Source organism: Aquila chrysaetos, chromosome 22 (genome assembly GCF_900496995.4).
Source record: "Aquila chrysaetos chrysaetos chromosome 22, bAquChr1.4, whole genome shotgun sequence".
Taxonomy (NCBI): Eukaryota; Metazoa; Chordata; class Aves; order Accipitriformes; family Accipitridae; genus Aquila; species Aquila chrysaetos.
The window spans coordinates 611,031-636,058 of record NC_044025.1 but is presented as its reverse complement, the minus strand read 5'-3'; the positions used below and the strand labels follow the sequence as shown (position 1 = coordinate 636,058).

The following is a 25,028-nucleotide window of genomic DNA, read 5'->3' as shown; positions in this document are numbered from 1 at the left end:
CTTCCCAACACCCCCACCCCGGTGAGAAAACATCTGCGGAGCCGGGACCTGCTCCCTTTCGGGGGGGGGCTCCCCACGCAGCGTCCTACTCCCACCTCCCGAGCACAGGTTCTGTGGTGACTGCAGGGGGCGGGGGGAAGCCCCCCACGCCCTGCCCACACCTCCGTAGCTTGTGTCCCCCCCCCCCCCCCCCCGCAACCAGCTCTCTGCACCCTCCTGCCCCACGGCTCGCCCACTCCTCGCTTCCCCCCCCCCCCGCAACGTTGAGCCGGGCGCAGCGCGGGCTCCGGCCGCCAGGGGGCGGCAAAGGGCGCGGCGGCGGCGGCCGCCGCCGCCGCGCCCTTTGCCGCCCCCTGGCGGCCGGAGCCCGCGCTGCGCCCGGTCCCGAGCCCGGTCCCGGGGGGATGCAGCGAGCGGAGCGGAGCGGCTTCCCCATGGCCGCACGCCTGTCCCGGGAGCCGGAGGCCGGCGCGGAGGAGACGCAGAAGCGGAGGCTGGCGGAGCGCGGAGGTAGGGCGGGGAGCACGTCCAGGAGTGGGAGCGGGCGCGGCCCCTCGGGGTGAGCGGTGGGCTCGGGAAGGGGTGGTCCAGCCCTCAGCCTCCGTGCCGGAGGGATGAAGGTGTTCGCGGGCCGGTGTTATCCCCCGTATCAGCAGCGGGGTGCAGGATAGGACGTTGCACGCACGCCTCTCCGCAAGCCGGGCAGAGCCCCAAGCTGGTGCGACCAGCCCCGGGATCAGCACCCTTTTAGAAGTGGTGTTGCGTGAAGTGACACGCACCGGGTTAGAAGGCTGTCCTTCCCCGAGAGCCTCCGGGAAGGAGTACTGGGGGATTAAGGTTGTGCTCGAGTGGTGTCAAAGGGCTGCGACGCTTCTCAGGCTGTTCAGGGAAGGACTTGGTGTACGGGTTGTGGAGGATTTGAGGCCTGGCAGAGGGTTTGCTGCAAGGATTTTTCTGCTCTCAGGTTCCTGGCCAGCTGCTTCCTTGTCCAGCTCTTCCTCTCCAGCTTTCTTCTGTGTAACGGAGCAGGCTCAACTGGGTGGCAGAAACACCCTTTCAACCACCACCCAGTGATGTGTAAGACATGAGCCAGAGAAGCAGCATACCTGCCAGGCTCTAAGCAGCATTCCTTTGCTCGGACGTGGGCGAGAGGCACTGGGTTTGCTGTAATTCCCTGACATAGAGGGAAGGCTGAGAAGCAGAATTAAAAAGGCGTGACTTGGACAACCCCATTCAAGCTGACTTGCAGGTCATCTTGGTCTGATGGACAAGAATTGCACCGTGAAGGTTTCAGGCCTTTCTTGGCATGCAAAGTTAGTAGCCTCTTGGCAAAGTTGCAGACATGGGGTGCTGCCTCTGTGGGACGGGAAGCTCTTGCTATGAGGAGCAGTCTTCTTGTGCTATTAAATATCTTCAGCCTCAAGTTCATTGTCAGTCTCTCTGGGTAGTGCTGGTAGGAAGAAAGCAGACCTTGCCTGTTGATTAGAGCTGAGTGTGTCTGCTTTCACCTCTTTGTTGACATACTTTGGGGGAGATAGAGGGCAGGTTTAAGGGTATGAGAATATCTGATAAATTAGGTTGCTTTTCTGAAATATCTTTTTTTAAAATTAAAATAAAGGAAAATGTTTATCACATCTTCAGAACTAAGTTCTTGTTTGTGGATTTGAGATGATTCCTTAGTTAGAAGTGCCTTTGCGCAGGACGAAAGACACTCTAGAGTAAAAAACATCATTGTCCCAAAGTGAGTACTTCTGGTTCTTTCTGCCTGGCAAAAATTGGCATCAGTCCAGCAGGAAAAGGGGAGAAATGGTTTCTGGGTTGTGTGAGGGAGGAAGCAGTTCTGGGGTTGTTGCCTGGGCTGGCAGAGGTGGTGTGTGATGGGATAGCCTTGAACAGACAGCTTGTGCACCCACAGTCAGCTTCTGCAGCTCAAAGCCGGCTTCAGCCTGCACCCTGCTGTTGGCAAACCGAATTTCACTGTTGTGAGGTCAAAGGCATTGTCCCATCACCGTTGCTGGCACCACAAATGGGACTCAGGGAGCCCTGCACTGGAGATGGTGGTCTCTTCTGTCCCAGTGTTTCCTGTCACCCCTGGGCTTTCCCCGTCCAGCAGCACCGCTCACCATCCTGGACTGCTGTCCCCAGGGAAGGACCATGATGACTGTTCCAGCACAGGGCGGGCAGGCCACCTTCCTGCTTTACTGCTGCCGGAATCTGCCCTGCCTGATCCATAAAGATAATGACTCCTTCTGCCCCAAAAGCCTTGTCCTCTCTTGAAGACAAGTGCTAGCAAGCAGCCACTGTAACAGCCCTAGCAAAGACTAGAGAAACCTTTCTCCACCTCTCGGCTTCGTCCTAGGCTGGTGTGCAAACTCCCCTAGCCCAGAGTGAGTGGCTGAGCAGCTGAATTCAATGCAAGGCAGTTAAAAGGCCATTGTGGGTGACTGATAATTTTGAGGTTAAAAGGAAGCTGACGTGGGCATACTTGCAAAACGGTCTTGATGGCTTTTCTCAGGGTGGGCTCGGTTGTCAGGTTAGACTAGAAACCACTCACCTCAGTCTAGGGTCTGTTGAGGGGCCTGCCGTGGTTCACACCTAAGTTCACGGCTGCCCCAGACTGCTTTTTGCAAGTGTGAGTTTAAGAAAACAAACCACACCCGGCAGGGAGACCTTTCTCTGGAGGGGCTTAAAGCTTTCTGCAAAAGGACCTGGATGGTTTCCTGCTGCATCCTTTGAGAGCAGCAACAAGGAACAGGATTTTGAATGGTGTCCTGAGACCTGGTGCTCTGGGTTTCCGTTCCAGCACAGGGTCCTAAGCCAAGAAAACTGCCTGTCCTGCCAAGGCTGGGTAGGAAACTCGGCCCTGGAGCAGCCAGTCAGTGGCATGGCATTAACTCCTCTCTGCAAACAGCAGTGAGGCTCCTTTGATGAGCATGCTATCTGCAGCATTTGCTTTCTTGTTTCATTTTGAAAGACCCATCATGCCTGGCTTAGCTGCAGCCTGCTGGCTGGCTGGTGGGCTGCTGAGCTTTTGAAGATGCTAATACAAGCTCAGTAGTGATCCTTAATCACTTCTTTATCATGTCCTCTCCGAACAGTGCTCTGCTAGTGGGCTGAAAATCTGTCTGGGGGAAAGGCGCTGAGGTGCAAGGAGTTGAGCAGAGGTAGGTGGGCTCAAGCCAGCGGAGGGGATGGCCTCGGCAGCAGGGAGCCTTGAAGCAGCTCACAAGCATTAAACTTGTTCAGGCACATCGGGAATCTTCTTACGTTTTCTCTCTTGGTGATCATTTCTTGCAAAACCCTGGGTTTAGCAGGTCAGGTAGAAGGCATCAGCTGTTAGGTTTGGGCACGCATATTCCACAGGCTCCTGGGGGCAGGATATTGCTTCTGGTAGGCAGGTAGACTGATTGTCGGCAGCAAGTCTAGCAGCCATCTGAGAAAGAAGGAAAGCCACTCTGCTTTGATCAGGGACCGCTTGTCCCAGCTGCTTGCCTGAACATACTACACGTCTGTGCTTTAGCTGTCTCCCATCAGATTAGACATGTCCATGGACAAGATGCCTCCTCTGTATTTGCTCCTCCTGCTGTGGTGACCAGATGTCCTACTCTTTAGCGATGTCGTCCTACTTTCAAGTAGGTTAATCTATTTTTGCCTGGCCCAGAGTGTTGGACTGTCCTTTGTTGTGACTTTGCCTTTCTACACAACCTGTGCCTGGCTTTCCTGTGGCAGAGGTAGAAATTCTGCAGGTTGTGGTTGCAAGCAGTACAAGCCGTTTTCCTTTGCTCTGTTTCCTGGGGGAAGCACTTGGGACCTTGGATAGCAATCAGCCTTGCAGAGGGTGCGGGCTCGGGGGCCCAGTGCACGGTTTTGAGCCTGCCTCCTTAAAGATCATTAAATGCTGAAGGCCCTCAGAGGGAAGGGTCACGCTTCCAGCTTGCTTTAAGGGTCTGGATGTCCTTGCACTGGCTGGCAGTCATGTGAAGGTGGTTGTTCTTGTTTGCATGGCTTGTCTTCAAGCTCCAGCACTCCCAGGATCTGGAAGAGATGTCTGAGCACAGAAGGAAAGGACTTTCAGGGCTGAGAGTGAGATGGGGATGGGACTAGAGCCTTGTCCTGTAACTGAAAACAAAAAGTAGGTTTAGGTACTGCAGGAACCAACTTCCAACTCACAAGCCTTCCTCTGAAAATACTTTGTCTTTGGCTTGCCAGCCCCTGCTAATACTGATCTCTGACACTGGCTCTTCCTAACCACTGGTTCGTTTACCCTTTGACTTTAGTTTGAAAACAGTAGCTTCTTGTTCAAGCTAGCCGTGACATGCTGAGGTCTGCATGCCTGAAGGGTCTCTGAGCTACCTGAGGTGGACTCCAAGTGTCCTGGCGTGGCTGCATGGCTGCAAGGCTGTGGTCACGGAAAAAGGCAAGGGAGCTGGACTCCCCCGCCAGGTAGGCTGTGCTGTAGCAGTGCTGGGAGGGAGCACGCAGGGTGGAAGCTGAAGGCCGGTGAGCTTTGGACCAGTGCAGCAGTTTATTTATGGCCTGCTTAGCAATCTCAGGCAGGCAGTGTGGGTTAAGGCATCTCCTGTCCTGGATTGACAGTACAGATCCAATTAGCCATGAAAGCCTCTAATTATTTGTCCTGAATTGCTCCGGTGGTAACCAAGGCTCTGCTATCTCCTCCTTTTGTCTGTGTCCCAGCTGGAAATGCCCCAGTGTCCCTGCATCTAGAGCAGCAAGTGTGAGTGTGAGCAGAGTCAGCACAACCTAATCAAAGGAGACAGGCCCCGTGAGTTAATGAGGGGATGGACCTGCTTCGTTAACTTTGGGGAGTTCTTTAAGCCCCGTCCTGAGAGACAAAGGACTGAGATTACGTGTGGCTAAGATAAGGCTCACGTGGTAAATTGCTGTAGTGGGAGAGCTGGATGGAGGGGCTGCAGACCAGGGGGAGGGAGTGGGGTGGCTGTCAGAAAGGATTTGAAGGCAGAAGGTCCCTCATATCTGTGCAAGGCAGGCACGTCCCTCGCTGAATGCAATGTCTATGCCCAGACCAGGTTGCTTGTTCCTACGTTTCATTCCTCCCTCTGAAGCCGTACTGCCAGGAGCGTGCTCAGGGGTCAGAGATAGCAAACGCTCCCCTTGTTCTGACTGTTCTCTGCTGCCCTTGCTGCTGCCAGCTCTCCAGAAGGACATCTTATCTGTGTGAATGATGTGTACTTCTCTGGCCCCAGTGCTTCAGCCCCTAACCTTTTTTGCTGCTTGTCTGTGCCCGGTTCATCAATGATCCAGTGCAGAGGGAGCAGTTGGCTCTGCCTCTGGCAGACTGCAGTGTATTAAACCGATGGAGGTGACCATCCCAGGGGAATGACCCTAGGTCTCTCGGAGAGAAGCTGGGTCTCTACAGCTTGGCCAGCCCAACAGGGTTGTTGCAGGTTGGCAGCTGAGATGGAAGTCACGGGCATGAGGTGGGGTTACACAAGCAAGGCCCAAGGACTTCTTTCTTCCAGACATGTGTGCTAAGTTACAGCTAAGGATTCGTCAACTGCAAAACTATTTTAAGGTGAAAAAAGCTTTGCAGGGCACTTGCTGCATCCTCCCGCTCATTCTGGGTGCTCATTGTGCAAAAGAGGAGTCTCAGCTGTCTGTGAGAGAAAATGTGTCATTTATGTTCTTAGTAACCTTAACTCTGACCTAAAATGACAGCTAATAGCTCTCATGAGACAGGGCGGCCAGCCTTGGTTTTAAAGCAAAATTTTACATAAATAGTATTCAGCTCCTGTATAAGAGGTCAGCTGAGTGCTTCCACCATTGTTTCCAGGTCACAGGATCCCCCCAAAACAGATTTTACATCATCGTCTTGAGATGCTGCCCGAAGGCAAGCTGCAGCTTTGCTCACCATGTGCATGTTTTCTCTTTGTGTGGATGTATGAGGCCAATCCTTCAACAGATCCTGCCAATGACATGACTCTGCCCCTGAGCCCGAGAGGAAGGGACACGGGGAGAATCGGCAAGGGTGCCCACCTTGGGGGAAGCTGGGAGCTGTTCACAGGCATCCGTGGTGGGACCCAGGCTGCTGGAGCACTGAATACGTCTCTCTGAGCTCCAGCCGAGGGACGTTCAAACCGGACCCGTCTCTGCCAGGACCAGTGCCGGTCCAGCAGGGCTAGGAAGCAGCTGACACATCCTTCAAGCCTCTTGGTGTCCTTCCCCTGCAGGCCAGAGGCACGTCTGCCAAGTTCAAACCAGAGAGCTTCCTCCATACAAATGGGGATGAGGGGGGCGGGCCGTTAACGTACAAAAACTGTTTCTTTCCTGCCCGCTTGGAAAGTGGAGCTATTGAATTTTAAGCAGCAAAGACAAAACTCTGCTGAAGAGGCCTCTTCTGTGCTTGTTTGGTGAAATCACTGATCACAGTGGTGGGGGCATCCAGGAAGATGCCAGGCTTGGCCTTATTAATGACTCTGTTGTTGTCTGCTCTAGTTTGTTGGTCTTCACTCTGGGAGACGGTTTGCCGAAGCAGCAACTATTTTCCCCAGAGAAGCTTCCTTCCGAGCTGTCCCTGTGGTGGGGGCAGTTCCTCTGCTTGGCTGAGCTTTACAACGCCAGCTCTCGGACCAGCCTGTGGAGTGGCGCTGGCCTAACGGGCTGACCCAAAGTGCTCTGTGGACCTCCTTTATGGCCACAAAACCTGAACTTGCGAGTGGAGGGGGCACAGACGAGAGGAGACAGAGGCTCTTTGTTCCACCAGGAGCTTTTTCCCTCTGGCTTTTAAGGGTGCCCAGCCTCACAGCTCAGTACCCCGAGGAGGGGCACCCACTTCTCCTGCCAAAGTCTCTGCTCTCTCCAGCAGCACCAATTTGGCTGGGCTGAGGACACAGTAGCAGCCTGACTCATGTTTTTCATCCAGCACTTTGACCATCCAGCAAAGCAGCTGTGCAGTTGCTCTGCCCCGCACACCTCCTGTTTCCCACCCCAAGCTCAGAGCATCAGGCCCTCTTGCCTGCGTTTTTCTCCTTGAACCACTTAGTTTTAAAATAGAGCAATTATCTTCCTTTAGAAAGGAGCTTATTCACTCCAATCTAGGGCAGTTTGACAGGGCAGCAGCCTGCACGGCTCTCTTTGGGAGCACGGTTGTGTTCCCAGCACGGGTGCCTGGCATGGCTATGCTGAGCGGCAAGGGGGATTGCCTCTGTGGCTTCGGATGATGGTTGGGTCAGTGGCTCAGGGTCTGAGAAGGGGCATTACTGGGGCTGAGCAGTGCGAGCCCTTGGTCCCAGTCTTTTCTTCTTAACCGCACACGTCAGAGGGGTGCAGGCTTGGCTGCTTGCCAGCAAGGCCAAGACGTTCTCCCAGGGTTCACAGCCCTCCCTCCATGGCCAAGCCCTGACGGACCTCTGGATGGGGAAGCTTGCTTTGTCCCTGAGTCTATGTGATAAGAAAACACAGACTTTCAGACTTTCACCTACATGTATCTCAACAAGTGATAGAGCTGCAGGGCTGGCAGGAGCTTTGAGAGGTGGCCTAGTCCATGCTCATGCCTGAAGATAGGACCAGTTCTTATGTAGGTCGCTGCCAACAGAGGCTTCTCCAACCTGCTACTAAAATCCTTGCCCATGACCCCTATCTCTTTTACAAAATGGGAAGTTGACTGTGATTTGGGGTACATAATGGATTCTGGGATTAAATGCTCCAAATCTAAGAGGCCCTTTGCAGAAGCTTGTTGTAATGATGAGTTCAGTGATGGAGCGGATTCTGCCAGCATCAGCTGCTGCTCTGGCAGTGATGGAAAGGGTTTACATCCTTGCATTATGTAGATCGCCTAATCTCCTCTGTCTTAGGATCCTTCTGCTGTTTCACAAGTCTACACCCAGCTGTTGTTTAATTAAAAAATAAGCAGACAGATATTCACAAGGAAAATGAAGCTGTTTTATTCTTTATGTGTCCTTGATGCTCTCCTGACATCTTGTCTGGGGACAACAGCTCTAAGCCTTGAATTTGAATTTTTGTCTTGCAAAGCCGATTGTTTTAATTAGGAACAAAGCCATGGAACAGCAAATGTCCCATGCCAAGCAGACTGGCCATGGTGTTAGAGAGGAATGATGCCTTCTTTCCCCTTTGCACTGCCCGATGGGCTGTGGGTTTCAGGTGATGTGGTTGTAGTTCATGTTCAGTTTCATCTTTTGAGTGACCGCATACAGCTTTGTGTACTGTGCTAAGCCAGCCTTGACACTAACCATAGCCCATGTTATGCTGTGAAATATGATCAGGATGGCCAGGAGAACCAAAGAAAGATCTGTGTAATGCATCCAAGGTCACATGGAAGGGAAACATTAGCTACTGGTGATTTCTAGTGTAGTAGAGAAGAAGAGCAAGGTGACTAGAAGCTAGAGGCTAGGAGTATAAGGCATGCCTTTATAACAGAGAGTGTTTGACCACAGACACAAGACCAGACTACTTGTCTTTTGACTGAGCTTTGCGTCCTTTTAGTGAAGCTGGAGCTACAACCTGCATACTAGAAGCTGGGGACCTACAGAGGAATCCCAGATGAGCTCTGAGGTACCACTCAATACGTACATCTGCGCTTGATAAACCTTGAGATGCCAAAGCACGGGAGGAGACTGCAGGGGTCTCCATATTCCCTGAGTCATCAGAGCTTCTCCATCTGGTGGCTTTGGATGAGACATGGAAGAAAAAATTAAAAGGCAAATTTTCAAAGGTTCAAGGAGTTGAATCTCCTCCATTAAAGCATTGTAAAGCAGTGCGATCATCAAGCCCGCCCCAAGTGTCTGTCTTAAGCCAAGCTCAGGAGCTCTTCTGGGTGGGGACCCAAGGCTACCCAGTACACAAGGCCCAAGCTTCCGTGGACACCCTCTCAGTGGGTCAGCTGGGGCAGGGTTTAAGGCATGGCCCAGCTGAGGAAGAGTTTCCTCTGGGGGACAGGCAAACCAGGACAGGACTTGGTTGCTTTGGACTTCCCCTGCAGGAGTGCCAGGCTTTCACCCCCAGATCATAGACCCCCCAGATGCTCTCAGGGTTCAACCCACCAGCTTTGTACACTGAATTACTCCATCGCTATGGAGCAAATGCAGCGGTACAGATCCAGCCACGGCTTTGCTAATGCCTGGAGGCAGATTAGTGTCAATCTTTTACTTGATGTCTGCCATCTATAGTATCTTTGACCAAGGCAGAGCAGTGTTCATGGATTAAGCTCCGCTGCATTCCTCCTACAGTGATACTGTGTTTTTTTCATAGTGGAAATTGAGATTTGCAGAGGTGAAGTGAGTTGGTGAAGGAAGTCAGAGCTGTGGGGAGGGAGAGGAGAAGAACCCAGGAAAGCTGTAAAGCTGCCATTTTAATTTGCTGTATTGTACCCTGAGAATATAATTGTTGCTGGAGCTACCACCCGAGCTGCTCATCTAGTGGGAACTGCTGGAGATTTGCAAGTAGAAGAGCTTTAAACAAGGGACAATGTGGATTGAACCTGACACCCCATCAGATTCTCCTTCTCTTGGTCCCTGATCTACCAACAGGCACCTCTTCTATTTTGCATACAACATGACCTATTGTATAAATATTTAGTCACTCTGTTGGGAACATTAATTATAAATGGAGACGAAGCTTTTGAAAGCTGCCTGTAGGTCTGGGCACCCAATTCCCATTAATTTTAATGAGAACCAGACATCCAAATCCCATTCGGTGGCTTTGAGTATCTCAGGCAGGAAGCTTCATCTGACACATCCCCCCTTCTCCCCACTCTGCAATTTAAGAGTGAGATTTGCAAATGCCTTACAAATCCTGCAGATGCCTGAGTCGCCCTTGTGCCATGCCATTGTTCTCTGCTGAGGATGGTTGGCTGGTAGCTTCAGAAGTATTTATAATAAGTTCATTTAATCCATCCCGTTAGTTCTTTTCCTCTGCACTCCCTCCGCTCCCCACCCAGGACTTTGAAATAGCGATGCTTGAATGAACCTCCAGCCTGCGTTGTTTTTGACAGAGAAGCTTTGATGCTTGAAAATGACAGCTGCGCAGAGCAGGTCTGAAATGAATGATTGAATTGTCTGACTGATTAAAAATATGCTGTGGCTTGGAAGATCTGATGGCAAGTATTCACTTAGGCAACTCACATGAAAGAAGAGCGTGTGTGCACGTAGGGTGTGTGTTTGTGTGTGTTTGTGTGTGCACTGGGAAAAAAAGCCGGTGAAATGTGACAAACACCCAGAGCCGCTTGGAGCGGCAGCTTCTTAAGCTCAGCATCCTTTCAAAAGCTCCAAATCTTCTGCACAATGCTCAGCAAAAACTAACACCCAGCGTGGTTTTGGAGGTAATGATTATTTAGACAGACGTCAGCAGTGGTTTAGGAAATGGAAATTGAGTTAAAAGGTAGTGCAGGCTGGGGAACTACTTAACTGCATCTCAGTCCCATACCGACCTGTGGCTGAGGAATGATAAACTCTCCCGTTGAAAACACGGTTCCCATCCTCTGTGCTACAGACACATGCTCATGGTGTGGAGTAGCCCCAGGGATGCCAACTCTATGGGAACGTGTCCTGTGATCGAGATTTTTGAAAAACATGAGCCCTGGTGAGATTATCTATAAGTGGCTGGAAGGATGAAGAAAGGAAGCTTGGTTATGGCTGTGCCCTTGATGCCGTCAGTGATGGCAACAGCAGATGTGTTAATGCATGAGGGACAGTAACAGCCTTTCCAGACCTATCTCAGCTTCCTTCCCAATCCCCATATAGTGAATTGTCCCTTCCTGATGCCTTACAGAAATTCACCTCTTCTAGAACGTAAGCAAAATGTCTGGAAGTGAAATGAATAAAAAAATAAAATAAAAAACCCCATTTCTTTTGCAAATGAAACATATTTTGGTAGCTCAACTAGCTCACAGCTTCCTGCGGGAGTTTCACACAGGGAAAAAATCACATTGTAAAGGTTACAATTATAGTTCTTCATTGCGAATGGTCTTGTTCTGATAGTTTACTGAAATTGATTTTTTTCTGAAATTGTTTAACTGCTCTCCATCTCCTTACCTGCAGAAGATCACTATCTTCCCCTGACTCCTAGCTCAAAAGAGATGAAACATTGGGCTATAACTAATTGCTTTATCAGAAGTAGTTTTGGTTTAGTTTCTCAGTCCAGCCACTGAAGAATGTGTTCTTTGCCCCTTTCAGTGCCATTAGCTGCAGTGATGTTAGGTGTCTGTAAAGGCTTCAGCCGCGCAGTTTTGTGCTCCCTGTCCCAGTTCCAGTGGCCATTTCAACAAGATTAAATGCTACAGCTACAATAGTCCTAAGGGCACACATAGCTAATGGTAATTCATTGGCATCTGTGTCATGTCTCCATCAGCATCCCCAAATGTCCCTCTTATTGAATCCACTTTAGCAACCCAGGAACACTCAGAGCAGAGAAGATGCTGGGATCCTCCTCACAGTAGTTTGTGTAGGTGCAAGCCTCATCATTGCTAAATGTCTCACTTCAACCCAACACCTTCCCAGATGTGGGAGCTCCATGCCCTCTGTACTTCTGTTCCCCATATCTCCCAGCCAGGCCCTAACTCTTGAGCTTAAACGAAACATCAGATTATTTAAATGTCCCTTTCCCTCATCTGAAAACTTACATTTATAGACAATATAATGTAAATCAGATTTATCATTCCAAAATTTGTCTTTAATCCCCCTTCCCCTATCCCAACTCCTTGAAAAATCAGAGCCAGACCACCTGGCTGTGACCTCTAGGTTGGATCCAGACTGACAATGTGCCTTAAAGGTGAGGGTAGATGACTGGGCCAACATCTACGGTTAGAGAGGCAATACTCCCCCCGTACACAGACAGTGTAGCTTACCTTGGCCAGAGTTTTTGACCATCCTTGGCCACTATACTGAATCCTACAGGCTGAGCAGTTCTTGACCTGGAAGAGCCAGGGCCAGGGCTCTCTTCCCATGGCTGAAGCATCCTCTCTTACCATGTCTTGGATTGTTTCAGGTAACAGCAAATTCTACTTCCTCTGCTCTCTGCACCTTCACGTCAGTGCTCCAGAACCTGCCCACGGGCAGCAAAATTACTCCTTGTGCCCTCCACACAACTTTAGGCTGTGTCCAAGCCCCAAACAAGTATAAGCTCTGAGCAAATCCCTCTTCAAATGTCCGCTTCCATGCTGTGTCCAGGGTTTTCAGCCCAGCGTGTGAGGCATCTCAAAAAGAGCGAGGGCCCAGGCAGGGTGAGGTGGAATTGCTGCAGTTTGGCAAGAGAAAACCTCCCAGAGATATCAGGAGCCTACACAACCTGACTGATGTGAGGACGCATAAATTACATCTCTTTGCAGCTGCTGCTCCCCAGCTTCCTCCCTGCATTGTGGTCCCGGGTGCCCAGCAGTCAGCGCTGAGCCCTGGGCAGCTCACAGCAAGTCCAGATGATCCAGTCGGAGTGTATCTGTCTCTGGGTAGACTGCCTGCTCAGGGGGACTCTTTCGTCTATGAGGCAGGATGCAGAGTCTGCAGTGACGGGCTGTGACGATGCTCTGAAGACAAACGCAGTGTTCAGGGTGCCGGGGCTGGCAGAAGCCCCTAGCAGAGGTGGACCTGGCAAAAGCCTTTGGTTAAAGAAGGAAGGTGACTCCTCTGAACCATGAGTTAGATTTGGCCATCACAGCAAATGATAAACTCTGTGTAAGTGTATGAACAAAGTTATCGGCAGCACCCTTACAGCCATCTGAGCTTGAAATGAGGAGAAGCGGGTAGAAAGGAGATTGCAGTTGTCCCATACATCAATGCCATGTGCCTGGGCAATAAACGGACATCAGAAATTCTCATTTCCAAAAATAAATAGGACATCCTAGGTGGTACTGAGACACACTGACACAGGCCTGAATCACAAGACACTCTAGTCACCAGGCAGGACAGAGAGCTGGAGATGAGACCTTCGTAGGAATCCAAGAGCCAAGTGGTGTCAGGAGAAAGCCATGCTCTGCCTGTCACATCCCCCATCCAGCTGGTGGTGACAACGCTGGAGATCCTGGTGAGCTGGGGAGGTGCCACTGTGCAGAGCTTGCTGGAGATGCAGCAGAGCTTTGCCTCCCTGGGATGGCACTCGGGTGAAGCAGCACCTTAGGGATACCCCCAGACAACAGCGGAGGAGCTCTGGTCACCTCTGGAAGTTGCTTTCCCTTGGGTAAAGGGAGGGGATTTGCTAACAGAGCCGTAGCCTTTTTTGCCTCCAAATCGTCAGTCTTTCCTGTGACACCGTCCACATGCTTGTCCTAATACATAGCCAAGGGTTGCTCTTCCATTCAGGTTCAAGTTGATTGAACTAGGGGGCTGGACAAATAGCTTCCCTAAACAGCTTCATAACAAAGTGAAAGAAAATCCATGTTCCCAGAACAGCTTTTCAGCCTCAGGGATAGATGCTGAAGGACTCATGCTGCTGCCAATAACACAGCCCCAATGTTTCTAAAAATGATGGATGATAATTTTCTGTTACCAAAAGTATTGCAGTGAATTTGGTGTAATTCTGTATCAGACCTCAATCCGACAGATAAAAGTGAATTGATTACTGAACTCAGAATTAATGGTTGCTTAAACAACCTAATTGCATTTGTTACGAGGAGAATGTAATCCTAAATTGATAATACATATGCAAGGCACTTTAAAGGGGTCAATTTTCCTAAGTTGAGAACAATTACAAGCAAGAAATGTTTGAAGGAAAAAATGAGACAAAATAATGTGTGTTATAAATGGGGGTTGTTTAAGAAAACTTTGATAGGTGCTGTCTCCTCCACAGCATGCACACAATTTTGCAGTCATCAAAGATATTCTTAGCTAAGAATCTATCATTGTTAAGGAAGAGAAAAGCAAAAATAATAACAGTAAGACAAAAACCAAATAGAGAAAGAAGGGATTTAGTAACAAAAGCTGTGAATTAACTGTTATGTAATGCAGAGACCTGGAAGGCTAATTTGAAAGAGCAGTCAATGAAAATTATGTTTACTAGCGTTAAGGACTATAAAAGAGTGTGCCTGTACGTGTATTTATATGCATATATGTCAGGAAGAAAATAAATGCTGCTTGTTGGTTTTAGATGAAGGTGATAAAAGAGTCTGCTCTGATACTGCAAAAAAAAAAGAAGTGTCCAGCCAAAGATTCATAGCTCTGGAGAAAGAGAGTCTGATGGGTTCATATCTTACAGAGATGATGGAAAGCTTCTTGCTCCAGTAGTAATCAGGCAGCATATTAAATGATAACTGGTAAACTCAAATGTCTGTACATATCTAGGACTAGAAAAACTATGTTGAACAGTTTCATAAGACATGGCTGAGAAATCCATTTAGGGTGTTGATACTTCATGTATATTGGTACCTGGGGCGTTGGGGAAAGGTGTATTTGCACCTCAAGTTAGTCAGACAAAATAGGATGACGTTTGTTTAGGTGAGATGATGAATGGCAGAGAGGGGGACTCATTGCAGTAGAATATAATAAAATTGGAAGAGATGCTGCCAACCTCTTGTAGCCAGAACAGCAGACTCCCTGCTGGACCTCCCAGAGTTTGCTCAGATCAGTTGCTGAGGATACAGTTTTCATACACTAAAAGTTAGAGAAATTAGGACAAGTCAGATGCTAAGAATGGTTGGGTATGCTTGGGGAGCTGACTTTATGTCAACGATGGGCTCTCAGGAAGACAAATGCAAATTCATACACTCAGGAACCCCCACGAGCAGAGGGAAGATGGTGTTTTGGAGGACAGTGACTCATCTGAAAGTTGACATGCAGGAAGATAGAGAATGAACAGAGTGATCATCCAGCAGCATCAATCTTGCCTTCTGCCAAAACCTGAAATGCCAGGAGTGATGTCTCCCATATTCCAGGCTGGGATTTCCCAGGCAGAAATACCTACACTGGGCAAGGGATCAAAAATCTCCAGAGCACATCAAGATTTCTTTTGCACGCACGAGAGAGGTGACTAATCCTTGCACAGGAGATTCGTGCTGTGCACAGTGTTGTCTCAGGACTTGCAGAGGGCACTGGACATCATGGTGGCTGTGTTGGGCACTGGCCAGGCTGGTACTCAAGTCTGAGTCCTGGCCCAGCACCCAGAAAGTTATCGAGGAGCTCTAAGAATGAACTATGGTGTAGAAAACCAGACTCCTCTGGAGCCACTAAACAAGTTCCACTTGAATGTATATCCAGGAGGAGGTTATGAGGAGAACTGGTCACAGCCTATGGGAAAAAATTTTTCCTAGGGGAAAATGCTTGCAGTAGCTGGGCTTTGTCATGTAAGAAAAGCCAATGGCTGCAGGGTGACGCCAGACATGGTGTTTAGGTGCAAGTCCTGGGACTGGGATTGGAGTAATTTCCCTCATGAGTTAATTAACTGCTGGACAGTTTGTCTCAGGGTGAGGTGGTTGGTGTAGTTCAGTGCTTGGCTGTCTTCCCCTGTATGCCTATAACTCAGACAAGAGCCCGTTTTGATGAAGAAATTCTGGGTGTGGACTTTCTGACCACATCTTATCTCCAAGGTCACTTTGTTGCCCTCCTCATCCTCCTGCAGGACCGGCTGTGAGTGTGGGCCATGGCCTCTGGATCTGGCAGTACCTGCCATAAACACTATCACCTACAGGCTGGGAGGCTTTCTCCTGGGATGAAGGTGCTTTTTCCTGTACATAAGTGGCAGCTTCTTTACTGAAGGACACATTTTATCTGGGCTTTCCAAACCTCTCAGGCCAAAGAGTTTTCAGCTGGCTGTTAAAGCAGAGGCTCCTGGCAATTCCCTCTTCATAACTTCTCCCTTCCACCATCTCCTGACCCATCATGGCAACGTGGTCCCCCAGTGGCTCTGTGACCCCACACCAAGCATGAGCCACTCCAGAACAAGCCATTGTGGAGCAAGAACCGATGGGACTGGAGAAGAGGAACCAGCTGTGGGTCTCATGTTCAGTGTCCAAGTCTTCAGTCCCAATCCAGCAAAGTGTTGCACTCCGTGGGGTCTCTCCAGGTGCATGCACTCACATGCACTGATGCACGTGCACACACACGCACACACACAAAAGCATATGCTTTCCCGGGACCCTCTTCTGAAAGACTCTCTCCTATTCCCTCTCCCCTTTCCATCTTCCCAGACTTACAAACCTGTTAGCAGCCCTTCTGCCTCAGAGCTATAAAGGAGCTCTTTGCATGCACCCTTTTTCCCATGATTATTTTTAAAGCATCATTTCTGCCTGTCATCCAGCCACCCAGGGTGAGGCTAACAAATCTCAGCTCTCCCAGCCCCCAGAATAGCCATGAGGAGACATCTCCCCACCAGCTCTAGTGCCCCTGATATGAACCACCATTTCCACATTTTAGTAGTCTGCTCAAACAGCTCCAGGGTAGACTTTTCAGGAGAGCCATTATCCAGAACAAAGAGCTGATTTTAAGTGTCAAGAGAAATGTAGACAAAGGCTCACAAGGATTGACCCTTCTTCAGAGGGCTGTTATTCCCTTCCACATCCCCCTACTCACACTACCTGCAAAGAGCATGCAGCAAAGTCCTCGTAGAACTTTCTCCTAATTCTGGCTTCCATCAAAGTGACTTGTACTGAAAGTTAGTGAGTCCCAGCTGGGAAATCCAAGGCATTTCCTGAGAAAAACAGCTGTGGAAGGACATGGAAGCAAAATCATTCCTGGGTACATGACAACACTTGCGATGTTTTCATAGGAAAAAATAAGAAGAAGGCTGAGCAGCACCCAGGAGGGTCCTTGTGTGCCACACTAAGTACCGTGAGCAGGGCATGGTTAGAAAACTACTTGTAACAGGGATGCAGCATTTCAAACCTAGGCATTAAGCTGCGATTAAGACACTTTTAAAATTGTCAGGTGAAGTCAATAAACCCTTTGGGGTTGTAGGGTAAGTCATCTTGGCTTCTCCACTCAGAGTGAAGGGGGAGCAGAGCCAGGGCTGCAGAGCCGCCAGCCTTGGAGCAGCCTTGGAGCTCAGATTTATTAGTGGATCCCATGGGGGTATGTGACCATGAACAATCTCAGGACCACAAACTCCCATCTTTTTCCAGGTGTCTGCCTCTCCTATCAGCCTAGCTGGAGTGTTTGCATGGTCTGTATAGTGTAGCTGGTTAACTTTCATGCCTGTTGTGTGGTCTGCAGTGTTTAGTTCTGGTGCCTGCTGTTCCCTGCTGCCTGGAAGGCTCCCAGACGTATGCTTTCATTTGTTTGGGGCTTGAGGGATGGCTTCCCTGCTGTTGGTGTGGAAGGAAGGTGGCCTCACCCTAGGTTGCTCCCACTTCCCCAGAGAACTCGTATCACAGGTGGCAAATGGCATCTGCGTGTTCACGTACACATCCAGGCAGTTGAACAGCATGTCCAAAATTGCTGTAGTTTAGGAGTTTTCTTAATTAAAAAAAAAGTTAGGACATACGCAAGGCATCTAACACAGATCTACTGGCAATCCAGGAAAAATCTTAGTACTCTGTTAGTGTTAGGAGTGTCTCATAAATGATAAGGACAAGCACACCATGCTGCTCAAGGGATGAGAGGAGGTTTCTCCCTGAATCCAGCTGTTGTTCCGCTCATTCCCAGAAGCAGAATGATTGATAACCCAGTTATTTGGAGCCCCACTAGTGGATGTATTCTTAGAAACTAGAACCTCATTTTTTCATGCTGTAAAATGTGACTTCCTAGGACTGGCTGTGCACAAATTGGATTTTGTTACTTGCCTTCAGACCTGACCATTACAATAGACTGATGAATATTGATTGTGCTTTTTTTTTCTTAATTTTTTTTTTTTTTTTGTTAAAGCACCCTAACCGGATAATTGGTTGGTTACAAATACATTTGAATTGATCAGAGAGAGGAGCAGGACAGACTTTTGTGATGGTGTAAAGTGAATCCTGTCTCTTGGATGAAGGAACCCTGAGGGAGGTTAACAGTCCCACACCTAGTTTTGTCTGGCTGCTTACTGCCCTTGTCTGTGGCCACAAGATCCATTTCATGTGGCTCTTCAGCGCAGTAACCTTCATTCACACTGGCGTTTGTTGGATAACTCCTGAGTGTAGCTGCAGGGTGGCTCATTACATGGTTCATTACCGATACTATCCCTGGCAAACAACCCTGTGTGCTGTGCTGTGGGGTATCCCTTCTGGAAGAATATACAGCCGAGTTCTGCTGAGCTGCTCCAGGACATTATTTCATCTAATGGCTGTGCGTTGGTGTTTGGATGTATCGCTATATATTGTAATGATATTTTTAATTTGGGATGTTGGAGATTTGTCCACTCATTCAGCAGTGTGCATCCTCTGGAGCAAGCTTTCCAAGAGGCACAGAGGTGTAGGGAGAGGTTTTCTCCAGGGAATCAGGAAGCCATCAGCTGTATTGGAACATGCATCTGGGCAGACACCAAACCCTTCTTTGTCGGCCTAAAGGTCCACCCTGGGGCTGCTCTCTCTGCATGCTGCTGAGGGAGCCCTTGGTCCCCTGTGAGCTGTTAGAAGGGAGGACAGTGCATGCATGTGGTGTTCTGGGCAGCGTGAGGCACAGGGCTGAGGGCAGGCAGGCATCACACGTCCCTTTGAAGCGGTCAAGCAGATGGGCGAGCGTCCTGGGTCGCCAAGACATGGGCGATCCCAGTGCAAAGGTGTGTGCCAGCTCCAGGTGAAGGATCCTGGTAGCTGGCCACTGCCCCAGCCAGCTCAGGCTGAGGGACCACAGGCTTGTGCTCCAGCTGGGCAACTTGAACCAGAGAGCACCCACCACCTCTCACCTGTACCCCCATAGAAACCCCCTCTGCATTACAGCCACCAAATGGCCAGAGGCAGTGTTTTCCCTACAGCACTGGCTCTGCAAGTAAAGTAAGGGGCCCCTAAAGCAGGAAAAGTGTTGCGTCCCTATGCCTCTCCACACCACACTGCATCTCCAGCCATCTCGGTGAGCCAGATGCCTGTATTAGCCTGTAGACAAAACCACTGCCTTTGCATGCAAGAGCTGTCAGGAGGAAGATGTGTCAGCCTTGCCAAAGAAGGTCCCAGTGATGGTGAGCAGGCGCATGGTCCAGCCTGCCGTGGTGGGGGTGGCTCTGGAGCACGCTTGGTAGGCAGGCACATGGGCAGCACTGCTGCTGAAGACCAGCAGGGCTCTTCGGCCGTGGGATGGGGTGGGGTGGGATGCGATGAGGGGGGGGCTGCAGCAGGTGGGAGTGTCCAGAGGCATGGAGCAAGCCGACCTGCAGTGCTGGGGTCTGCACCAGGGCGGGTCCTTGAGGCATTTCCAGTGCTGTGCGTCTGTGTATGGAAGGGCATCAGTTGTTAAAGACGGCGTGAGTATTTGGCAGGATTTGAACCCAAAACTTCAAGCCGGTCTCAGCTTGAAGGGCGACGATTTGCTGGCAGGAAGCAGACCTGTCCCCCAGCGCTTTGCAGGTGCATGTGGGGCGACAAGCCCCCACACTCCTGGGGATATTGTTCGCAGCTCCTGCACAGCCTGAGCGTGAGCAGAGCCTCCCAGCCAAGCGGCAGGTCTGCTCCTCCGTGTGCTCCTCCAGGGGCTTCGCCAGCAAGGGCTTTATTCCATCCTCTCACTGGGTCCATTCACCATCACTCCCTGCCTCCTCCCCCTCTCCCCGTCCCCTCCCACTCTGCCTGCTGGATCCCCAGCAGCCTCTTGACACCTTGGGGGAAGGCTGGGAGGTGTAACCATCGCCAGCAAGAGAGAGGGAGAGCAGGAGGGAAGGGAGAAGGAAGCCAATAACAGGGAGGTCTAGGAAGGTGGTGGAGGGGGAGGGACGGGGCCACTCCTCCGTCGGTGGGACTGCAGATTATTTGCATGGATTGTTGAAGAGAAAAGGGAGCTGCATTTGGGAAGGGACCAAAAAATAAACAGCTTATTGCTCGGGTAAGTGCAAATGTGAGCTCCCCTGCTCTCATTGTCATGCGGTACATTAATCCCCCATCCTATTTTACTTAGTTATACCATTTTTTATTCTTAATAGGATTATTTGATGCATCAGCTGTATGCTTCAGTTGCTAGAGATTGAATCTCCCTGATACGTGTGTGTGTGTGTGTGCTTGCGCGTGCATGTGGAAAGATGCCCATTCTCTGAATATACATTGACACATTTTTCCAGCTCTCAGTGTGGTGTCTCATTTGAGATGTTATACTACAGCATGCTGTACACACACACACACACACACAAATGGTGTTTGCTGTTACTGATTTTAAAATCCACTCATCCATGCAATTATTGCAATAGCAAGACTGTTTAGCAGCTGAAAATTAAAGGGGGGCTCTTAAATCACAGTCCTCATTGGTAGGGGGCTACTTTTCTTTATCCTGAGCCTGACATGTTCAGTATTATGTTTTATAACAAGGCTACATTTAAAGATCAATTCAGCAGTGGTTATTGCATCCAAATTACATGGTTGTCATGGAGATGGTACAGAGAAGCTGAAGTGATATGACTGCATCTGGACTGGAGTGGGGCTTCACTGCTGAGTGAGATCCTGCTTTGCCTCCTGTGTCTTTTTGTTTGTGCTAGGTTACAATTTCTTTTAATCTTGAATGAAGGAGTACCATATTAGAGGATTTAGAGGTCGAGCTGCTGTGAAGGGTGTGTGTTGTCCTCGTTCAGCGCTGTGTTATTATCGTAATTGTTATATTAGCATCAGTGTCTCCCTGAATTTCTTCTGCAAGTCTGGGGAGGAGGAAGGCGTGAGAAGGACAGATAGTTTTCAGAGCACAGCTAGGGCTGGGAGTACTTTCTAAAAAGATACCTGCCATGCCCACACGTCCCTGCTGGCTCCCACATCTTAGGGGACAAAAGGAAAGGATTCTCTGATTTTAGCCATGTTTATCTTCCATTTTCCTGCCTCAACTTTGAGGATAAAAGGAGCCAGTCACCTGCTCATCACTGTATCAGGGGAATGGCATTTGGGTTTTGTTATTATGTTTGTTTCCTTTGCAACTGGTAATATGAATGTGTCGGCAGTTGGGAAAGAAAATCCATAATTGATGAGAATGAAATTTTCCTGCCTAAGGGTAGCTACAATACAAAGAGTATATCTGTGGGAAGGGCATGTTATATGTTACAGATGTGTATTTCTCTAGTGGCTGGGAGTAAATCACACTATTGTGCTCATCTTCATTATTTTGGGTGTTAGGCTGGCTTTAGTCAATATTTAATCTGAGCTCATTGTGTGCTCACACAATAAATGTGTAATTTGGAGCCTAACTTTACATCTATAAAATGCTTTGGGAATGCATGTGGCATTGTCTCCATAAATGCAATTTCACCCTTTTCTGTAAGACCAAGCCTATTGTGGGGATGTAAATATAGTAAAAGGCACTGGTGGAAACAAGCCCATCAGAATGGCAGTGTTTCTCTAATTGTATCACTAAACATAAGAGAGAATTAATTACTAGGATAAACAGAGCTTTGTAGCTGTTGGATGAGGGTAATATTTGCATGGAGTTCCAGGCCTACATTATAGTAGCTAGTATTATGGCTTAAATTCCCCCCATGCCAGTAGATAATGTTTTCAGCCAGGAGTCTAGCCTATTATCATTAGATATTTTTGTATTAAAAATATGCTAAATCCCCATGCCCTTGTCAAATTGTCCATTGCAACTGCTCCAAAGTGTGTGATTCAGCTAGGATTTTCTTTAATGTGATTTCTCCTGTACAAGTCCAAGCGAACAATGGATAAAGTCTGAAAGTGGGTGGCCAAGCCCAGAGGGGAAGTCGAAGAGATGGCTGATTCACAAAATGGATGGTTCTCATTTTGTCTCTTCTTTCCCCCTAAAAGTTAGGCACAAGTGGAGTTGAAGTGGGAGGTTTTCCCTGGAGATCCCCTTGGATCCACGAGGCTAGAAGCCAAGTAGTTCTGAATTAATACTGAGTTTTGTCCTGTCTCAGTGTGTTATCACTCTTCAGTCCACCCAAGGACATGGGTGTATTATTCTCTGGGGAAACTGAGGCTTGGCATGGTCAAGTGACTTTGCCAAGGTGACAGCAGCAGCATTGGGCAGGGGACACAGGAGCTCTGCCAGCAAGCCCCTCTCTCTGACCACCAGGCCCATTCAGTATCCAGATGGTGCGGTCCTGTTTGTAGGTACAGTGGGAGGGTGGCGGTGATGGGAAGCAGTACTGGTTCATGGAGACTCGATGAATGGAGCAAGGGTGCTTCTTGCCGAGGCCACTTGTTAGAGCTGCACGGCAGGTGGCAAGAGGGAGTCGAGAAGTTTTATACCAGCTCCTGTGGTGTCCAAGATGAGGACATGCTTTTCTGACCCCACCTACAGCGTAACTGAAATGAAGCCCCCTTTGGTGTCCTCATTATGTGACCCATTGCACGGCTCTTCACATGGAGTTGAATACTTAGTGCTTGGCAGGAGGTATCTGCCTTATTTCTCTTTATGGTTGCATCCAGCTCTGAGTGTGAAGCCTTTACAGGTGTCTTGGCTTTCCGCTCTCCCCACTGGTGTTGCTCACAGCTCATCTCCTGTGCTGTAAAACCCTGTATTGCCCTTCTTGACTTCAACCTATAGCCCCATCCCTTCTCTTCCCTCCATCCCATAATCTGACACCTTTTTGTCCCCTTCCTCCATGAGTTTTCCCACCAAAGAAGAACTCTCCGTCTGGTGTTACCACAAGCTTCAGCCCATGCTGTGATTTGTATGTGCTATGCCTGCCATAAGGCACACAGCGCCGAGTATGTCAGGCCACAACGTTAAAGGGACTGAAGTGAAAAGTCTCCTTTGAAGTTGGGAGTGCCTTCTCCACCTGTGGCGTTGCCCCATGTGGTGTCAGTGGTTCTGCCCAAAGCTGGAATTGGTGCTTGTTGCCAGAAGGAAATGGAAAGGCCTGCTCAGCTCAGACATCTGTGTGCAGTCCTGCTGACTTGCACAGGTTGATGGCGTTGCCAGAAGGATGCTCTCTGGGCTGGGAGGGGGCCGTTGCTACCACCACCAAAGTGCTGGCTATGGGCAGAGTGCTTCCTGCTGAGGGAAAAGCCTGCTTGGAGGTTGTATACGAGCAGTCACTGGAGTGGGTGATCTGCTGCTGTAAATGGCCACATCTCTTGAGGTTGCTGCTTGCTCTGCTAGTTGACAAAGTCTCTGCCATGGAGACATCTCCTTGCCAGATTTGCTGAGGGTGAAATTGTCCTCCTTGCTCTTTCAGCAGGTAAATGCCTTTCCCAGGGATGTGCTGGGATAGGGTCCACGTGAGCTCAGTGCATCCAGGCTCTCAGTGGTCAGATGGGTCCAAAGGAGTGGTACCTTCTGCACATGAGACTCATGATGCTTTTCTGTGGTGGTTACGGTGCAAGAATCATAGGCGAGAGGCATGGGGTCAGTTCTGGCTCCCTCCCTCATTTCCTCTGTGGCCCTGGGGACGTGGCTGGCAGGCTGGGCTCACTGGTGGAGAGGCACTTGTCCAACCTGGACAGTAACCACCTCACCCTTCATCCTCACTGCTGTCCCTTTGCTTTCCTGCAGGAGCTCCAGGAGATGAGTGGCTGAGATGCTCAGGGAGGTCCTTCCCTGCAGTCCATAACCTGGCTTTCCTGACCCTGGGCAGCACCTAGTTCTGCTCAAGTCCCAGGCAGGGACACACATGATTCCTTCTTTAGAGAAAACATTGCTCCCATCACTAGAGCAGCCCCAGTGCTCCCTGCTCCCTCGCTTGCACCAGCCAGTGCCAGAGTATATAAGGAGCTGCAGGCAGCCTGAGCAGAGATGGTGCAGCTGAGCCTGAGCCCCTTCTTGTGCTCTCCATGCTTTCTCTGGGCTCTGGGCTTCAGCCTGGCACTGGGTGCATGGTTTGTTACCTGTCTCTTCACCACCACTGCTTACATGTCCTCCACTCTTTCCTCTTTCTCCTTCTCATCACCTCAGGTCCTTCCCTCACGATTTTTCAGCATTGTGGTACGTGAGCCAGTCTTGAAGGGCCTGGCTGGTGGCTGTGGAGGAGGCAGGACTGGCAGGTGGTTCAGGCTGTCTGCTCTAGGGTTGTTTGAAGGAAAAGTGTGTCTCCATGTCCTGGGCAGGAGTCGCATTCGCACTGGAACCCAGGAAAGAAGGTTGACCACACCTGAAGGCAGCCTTCCCAGCACCACTCTGAGGGGTCCCATGCAAACTCATCAGGGTGTCACCTTTGTGGCATCACCGGCTCAGGAAGGCCTTGCTTCATCTCCTCCTAGGTCCTCTTCTTCTCTGAGGCATCCTGAATGGCTCCCAACAAAGGTAATGTTGGTGGGATGCCCTGTCATTGCCGGCTGCCTTGAGACACCTCATAAGGGCTCAGGGAAAGGGCAATGTTTCCTTTCAAGCAGGATGGGCACAGGATTCATCCCAGGATTTTCTGCCTTCCTCTACAGCACAGGACATGATTTGGTTCCTAGGATCATATCCCAAAGCCCCCACTATGGCAAAACCCTAGTCCACTGGTTTCGTACCTCCTGCTCTTCAGCTGAGACACCTTAGCATCGCAGAGGCTCCTGGTCTTTCTTGGAGTTTTAAGCCTGTTGTGAGTGTGGCAGGGAGTGCGCTGGGGACAGGAGCACTCAGATCTTCTGGATGAAGTGTCTTCTGGACTGAGGGGCTCACAGCTGGTTTTGGTGGCTTGTGTGTCACTTCCCATCCTGTATCTCCCTGCCAGGCGACGCAGCTGAGCAACTCATCTCTCTGTGGCCTTTCTATGGCTCTGTGATGGACAACTGACACCCCCCTCAAAAGATGAAACCTGCAGGTCTGCATTAGGAGAGAGAATCCCAGTGCTGCCACCTTTTTGGGGGTTGGAGCATGTGCCTCTGAGCTCTCCTGATCAGTATCAAGCAGGAAAACTTACATCAGACCCTGGTGATTGATACACTTACAGTTCACCAACTGTGCTGAAAAACCCAGAGAAAATGATGTGAGCTCAGCCACCTCTCTAGCTTCTCCTCCCCCATGTGACAGTTGTCTATTATTTTCTAGATAAGAAAAAACAACTTTGACCTAAATCTTTTTTTCTTTTAAATCCTTAAAAAATTGTAAGATTGTAGGGAAATGCTGTAA

The 25,028-nt window shown here is 49.7% G+C and overlaps 1 protein-coding gene across 5 annotated transcripts in view; it reads left to right on the top strand.

Annotated features, from left to right (window-relative positions):
* The first annotated feature begins 372 nt into the window (after positions 1-372).
* PSD2 (pleckstrin and Sec7 domain containing 2) overlaps positions 373-25,028 on the top strand; it is an 89,192-nt gene continuing 64,536 nt past the window's right edge. The window contains exon 1 of one of the 5 annotated variants that reach the window (XM_029998021.2): positions 373-510. The gene's annotated coding sequence lies outside the window, so the exon portion shown is untranslated. Of the gene's footprint in view, positions 511-3,098; positions 3,165-19,687; positions 19,866-25,028 lie in introns of those variants that run through there. The other 4 variants (XM_029998022.2, XM_029998025.2, XM_029998023.2 and 1 more) reach the window with 4 other exon arrangements.